Genomic DNA, 6,455 nt, shown 5'->3' on the forward strand with positions numbered 1-6,455 from the left:
GGGTCCCAGGGCAGCAAGGGGGGGTTCCCATAGGGCAGCAAGGGGGGGGTCCCATAGGGCAGCGATGGGGGGGTCCCATAGGGCAGCGATGGGGGGGTCCCATAGGGCAGTGATGGCAGGGTCTCATAGTTTAACAATGAGGGGTCCCTTAGGGCAGCAATTGAGGGGTCCCATAGGGCAGCAACGGGGGTGTCCCATGGGGCAGCAATTGAGGGGTCCCATAGGGCAGCAAGGGGGGGTCCCTGTTTTTCGGGGTGCTGATGGGGGGGTGTGTGTGTGTCCCCAGCACGTGCCTGGGTCCCCCCTGAACCCCCCCCTGAGGCGCTGGAGACCCCCGAGGAGGAGCCAGAGGAGGAAGAGGAGGGTGAGGGGCGATGTAAAGGGTTGGGGGACAGGGGGTCCCCATTGACATTGGGGTGCGGGGGGGGCATTGACGTTCGGGGTCCCCAATGGGCACTTTGGTCTCCGGGGGGGGCCCATTGAGGTTGGGTGTCCCCAGTGGGCACTTTGGGGTCCGGGGTGGTGGGCATTGATGTTGGGGGTCCCCAATGGGTGCTTTGGGGTCTGGGGGTGGTGGGCATTGATGTTGGGGGTCCCCAATGGACGCTTTGGGGTCTGGGGGTGGTGGGCATTGATGTTGGGGGTCCCCAATGGGCGCTTTGGGGTCTGGGGGTGGTGGGCATTGATGTTGGGGGTCCCCAGTGGGCGCTTTGGGGTCTGGGGGTGGTGGGCATTGATGTTGGGGGTCCCCAATGGGCGCTTTGGGGTGCAGGGGGGGCCCAAACCTTCTCCCTGTTCCTGCTGGTGACCGAGCAGCATCAGCAGCTCCAGCGGCTGCAGCAGCGCCTCCTGCAGGTGGGACCCCCCCATAGCACCCTACATCTCTTCAGACCCTTTAAATCACCCCATAGTCCCCTTATATCACCCCATAGACTCTTTACATCACCCATAGCACCCCTATATCACCCCCCAGTCACCTTATATCACCTATCTATATCATAGAACAGTTAGGGTTGGAAAGGACCTTAAGATCACCTAGTTCCAATCACCCATAGCACCCCTGTATCACCCCATACACCCCTTATATCACCCCATAGCCCCTTTATATCACCCCATAGCCCCCCTATATTACCCCATTGCCCCCCATAGCCCCCTTGCATCACCCCAGAGCCCCCCTATATCACCCTATGGACCCTTTATATCACCCCATACCCCCCCTATACCCCCCCCAGCTCCGGGCCGCGGTGGCTGCAGCGGAAGCGGCCCCGGGGGGGTCCCCGTGGGGGGGGCGCTCCCCGGCCCCCCCTGTGCTGGAGGCGCTGGAACAGGAGAGCCGGGACCTGCAGGATCGGGCCCGGGGCGGGCGGGAGCGGCTGCGGGAGCTGAGCAGGGGTAAAGGGGGGGGCTATAGGGCTCTATGGGGGGCTATGGGGGTTCTAGAGGTCTATGGGGCTCTATGGGGGGCTATAGGAGGTCTTTGGTGGTCTATAGGGGCTCTATGGGGGTCTATAAGGGGGCTACAGGGGGTGTATGGGGGCTATAGGGGCTTTATAGGGGCTCTATGGGGGGCTATAGGGGCTCTATAGGGGCTTTATAGGGGCTCTATAGGGGGTTATAGAGGCTCTATGGGGGGCTATAGGGGCTCTATGGGGGGCTATAGGGGCTCTATAGGGGCTCTGTGGGCTCTATGGGGGTCTCTGGGGGGCTATAGGGGCTCTATAGGGGCTCTATGGGGGTTCTATGGGGGCCTATAGGGGGTCTATGGGGGGCTATAGGGGCTCTATAGGGGTGCCCCCCTTTCCCCCAGGCCTTGGGGAGCTGCTGGCCCTGGTGACCCCGGAGCAGGAGCCTGACCTTGACCTTGACCCCGACCTTCACCTTGACCCCGACCATGACCCCACCCCTGACCCCGCCCCACTGCAAGCCCAGCTCCGGCGCCTCGAGGAGGGGGTCACACGGATGCTGCTGGAGAGGGGGGGGCCCCCCACAGTGAGGGGCAATGGGGGGGTCACGGGGGGCAATGGGGGGGCAATGGGGGGGGTGTGGAGGTCATGGGGGGCAATGGGGGGGCAATGGGGGGGTTGTGGAGGTCATGGGGGCAATGGGGGGCAATGGGGGGGTTGTGGAGGTCATGGGGGGCAATGGGGGGGCAATGGGGGGGTTGTGGAGGTCATGGGGGCAATGGGGGGCAACGGGGGGGTTGTGGAGGTCATGGGGGGCAATGGGGAGGCAATGGGGGGGTTGTGGAGGTCATGGGGGCAATGGAAGGGCAATGTGTCTGGGGGGGGGGCAATAGGGGGGTAATTGGAGGTCATAGGGGGCAATTGGGGGCTCCGGGGTGGGCAATAGGGGAGTTTGGAGGGGTAATGGGGGGGAGGGGGGCAATGGAAGTAATTGTAGGGGGGTCCTGGGGGGGGCAATGGGGGGGTCATGGCAGGCAATGGGAGGGCAAGGGAAGGGTAATTGGAGGTCATGGGGGGCAATGGGGGGGTCCTGCAGGGGCAATGTGTCTATGGGGAGTAACTGGAGGTCATAGGGAGCAATGGGGGTAACTGGAAGTCATGTGGAGAAATGGGGGGGTCCTGGGGGGTCATTGGGGTCCCTGAAGGGATCCCCATTGCCCCCCCCCAGCACCCAGCTCCCGCCCACCCCCGGGGGCTCCGTGTCCCCCCCCCGCGCCCCCCCAGTCCCAGGTGAGCCCCGGATGCTGGGGGGGAGGTGGGGGTTGAGGACGGAGGGAATTCCCCCTCCACACTCACCCATGGGTGCCCCCCCCCCCCCATTCCATAGGGATGAAGAGGAGGAAGAGAAGAGGCCCCTGAGCAGGGGGGAGCTGCGGGAGCGCGTCCGGAGAGAGGTGGGGGGAGGACCATGATCAATGGGGGGGGAGGACCCTGATCTATGGGGTGGGAGGACCCTGATCAATGGGGGGAGGACCCTGATCTATGGGGGGGAGGACCCTGATCTATGGGGTGGGAGGACCCTGATCAATGGGGGGGGGAGGACCCTGATCTATGGGGTGGGAGGACCCTGATCAATGGGGGGAGGACCCTGATCTATGGGGGGGAGGACCCTGATCTATGGCGGGAGGACCCTGATCTATGGGGTGGGAGGACCCTGATCAATGGGGGGAGGACCCTGATCTATGGGGTGGGAGGACCCTGATCTATGGGGGGGGGTGATCTATGGGGGAGGACCCTGATCAATGGGGGGAGGACCCTGATCTATGGCGGGAGGACCCTGATCTATGGGGGGGGAGGACCCTGATCTATGGGGGGGGAGGACCCTGATCTATGGCGGGAGGACCCTGATCTATGGGGGGGAGGAGGACCCTGATCTATGGGGGGGGAGGACCCTGATCTATGGGGGGAGGACCCTGATCTATGGGGGGGGAGGACCCTGATCAATGGGGGGGAGGACCCTGATCTATGGGGGGGGAGGACCCTGATCAATGGGGGAGGAGGACCCTGATCTATGGGGGGGGGTCCCTGATCCTTGGGGGTTCTTTAATCCTTGGGGGCGGGTGTCCCGCACGGAGCCCCCCATCAACCCCATCTCCTCCATAGGTGCTGAGCCGAGAGGGCCCCCCCCCCACCGCCCCTCCCCTTTGGATGGGTCCTGGGGGGCACTGAATACCCCCCCCCCCCCCCCCCCCCGTTGCCACAGAAACCAAATATTTGGGGCCATCGCGGTCGCGTTGCTCCGGTTACAGCCAAAACTTCCCAAAACAGCGCAAAACGGCCCAAAACGGCGGCCCGTTTTGGTAATCCCCGGTGACGTCACCCCCGGGACCCCCTGACGTCACAGACACCCCCCCCTCCCCCCCTTTTGGCCACACCCCGTTCCCTTGCCCCCGACCCCGCCCCGGCGGACACCGCCCGGAGAGACCCGAACCCGTCCGGAAGGACCCGAACCGGGGGGCCCGAACCCGCCCGAAGGGACCCGAACTCATCCGGAGGGACCCGAATCCGCCTGAAGGGACCCGAACCGGAGTGACCCGAACACATCCGAAAGGACCCGAACCGGGGGGGGATCCGAACCCGTCCGGAAGGACCCGAACCGGGGGGGGGCGGTACCCGAACCCGTCCGGAAGGACCCGAACAGGAGGGACCCGAACCGGGGGGCCCGAACCCGCCCGGAGGGACCCGAACTCCGAAGGGACCCGAAAATGTCTGGAAGGACCCGAACCCATCCGGAGGGACCCGAACTCATCCGGAGGGACCCGAACTCATCCGGAGAGACCCGAATCCGCCTGAAGGGACCCGAACCGCAGTGACCCGAACACGTCCGAAAGGACCCGAACCTGGGGGGGGGATCCGAACCCGTCCGGAAGGACCCGAACCGGGGGGATCCGAACCCGCCCGGAGGGACCCGAAAGTGTCCGGAGGGACCCGAAAGCGTCCGCAGGGACCCGAACTCCGAAGGGACCCGATCCCGCCCGAAGTGACCCGAGCTCGGGGAGACGCGAACCCTTCCGGAAAGACCCGAACTCTCTCGGTGAGCGCTGGGACCGACCCAGGGTCCCTTTTAGGATGGGATGGGACTGGGGGGGAAGGGGCTGATTTTGGGGTGCCCCCCCATCCCCCAGGATGCAGCCAGCGCCCGCGTGGGGGCGGAGTGACCCCCGCCCTTCCCCCCATCCGGGATGGATAGGAAGGAGATTCTCCGGGGCCTTATGTGGGCACAGCCCTGAGGCTTTCCCACCACATTGACCCCCCTCCATCACCTCATTGCCCCCCCTCCACCACCTCATTGCCCCCAATCCCCCCCCATGGCCCCCCATTACCCCCAAAGGCCCCCAATCCCTGCTCCACAGCCCCCCAATTTCCCCCATTATCACCACACAGCCCCCCCTAGACCTCCCAATACCCCCCCAGCCACCATATAGACCCCAATTGCTCCCATTACCCCCAACCCCCCACGCTCACCCCCATTATCCCCCAACCCCCACTCCATAGACCTACAATTTCCCCCCTCAGACCTTTAATACCCCCCGATAACCTCATGGCCCCCTACAGACCTCCCATACTCCCCCATAGACACCCCCATAGCCTGCCCACAGCCCCCCATAGTCACCATAGCCCCCCCATAGCCCCCCATAGTCACCATAGCCCCCCCATAGCCCCCTATAGACCCCCCAAGCCCCCCTATACTCCACCATAGACCCCCCATAGCCCCCTATACGCTGCCATAGACCCCCTATAGCCCCCCCGGCCCCCTATAGCTCCCTATAGAGCCCCTATACACCCCCATAGCACCCCTATATCCCCCTACAGACCCCCCATAGCCCCCTCATACCCCCTATAGCCCCCTATCCCCCTCCATAGCCCCCTATAGATGCCCCATAGACCCCCTATTGCTCCCCATAGACACCCATAGCCCCCTATCCCCCTCCATAGCCCCCTATAGATGCCCCATAGTCCCCTATACTCCCACACAGACCCCCTATAGCTCCCCATAGCCCCCTATACCCCCCATAAACCCCCTATATCCCCCCATAGCCCCCCATAGCTCCCTATATCCCCCATAGCCCCCTATAGCTACCCAGAGACCCCTATCCCCCCCATAGCCCCCTATATTCCCCCCTATCCCCCCCATCCCCCTATATTCCCCCCATCCCCCCCCAGACCCCCTATATCCCCCCATAGCCCCCTCTATTCCCCCCTATCCCCCCTATATTCCCGCTATCCCCCCATCCCCCTATATTCCCCCCTATCCCCCCCATAGCCCCCTATGTTCCCCCCTATCCCCCCCATATTCCCCCTATCCCCCCATCCCCCTATATTCCTCCTATCCCCCCCCATAGCCCCCTATATTCCCCCCTATTGCCCCCTATATCCCCCCCATAGCCCCCTATATCCCCCCTATCCCCCCCATAGCCCCCTATATCCCCCCTATAGCCCCCTATATTCCCCCCAGGCCTTATTGGTTCTCTATGGGCCAGGATCTGAGCCTTTATGGGGGTGTCTATGGGGTGTTCATGGGGCAGGATCTGGGCCTTTATGGGGGTGTCTATGGGGCAGGATCCGGCCCTTTTATAATGTGTCTACAGGGCAGGATCTGGCCTTCTATAGGGTGTCTATGGAGCAGAATCTGACCATTTAAGGGGGTGTCTATGAGGTGTCTATGGGGCAGGATTGAACCCATATGGGGTGTCTCTGGGGTGGGATCTGGCCCTTTATGGGGGTCTTTGGGTTGCCCGTGGGGCAGGATCTGGGGGTGTCTATGGGGCAGGATGTGACTTTTTATGGGGGTCTTTGGGGGTTCTGTGGGGCAGGATCTGGCCCTTTATGGGGGTTCTGGAGTCTATGGGGTAAGATTGAATCCATATGGGGTGTCCATGGGGCAGGATCTGGTCCCAAAGGGGTGTCTTTGAGGTGTCTATGGGGCAGGATCCAGTGCCCTACAAGCATCACGGACCCTCTATGGGGCACAGTGAGCCCCAGTGGGGGGGG

General features: G+C 63.5%; 1 long non-coding RNA gene across 1 annotated transcript; it reads left to right on the forward strand.

Moving 5' to 3' along the window:
- Positions 1-280: 280 nt before the first annotated feature.
- Positions 281-1,286, forward strand: LOC130605831 (uncharacterized). Its single transcript, XR_008973801.1, has 3 exons — positions 281-364; positions 773-855; positions 1,233-1,286. It is a non-coding gene; the product is annotated as an uncharacterized LOC130605831 (long non-coding RNA).
- Positions 1,287-6,455: the final 5,169 nt, after the last annotated feature.

The sequence above is a fragment of the Pezoporus wallicus genome, unplaced genomic scaffold (genome assembly GCF_028554395.1).
Source record: "Pezoporus wallicus isolate ANWC-B61680 ecotype Strahan unplaced genomic scaffold, APGP_CSIRO_Pwel_v1 contig_12678, whole genome shotgun sequence".
Taxonomy (NCBI): Eukaryota; Metazoa; Chordata; class Aves; order Psittaciformes; family Psittacidae; genus Pezoporus; species Pezoporus wallicus.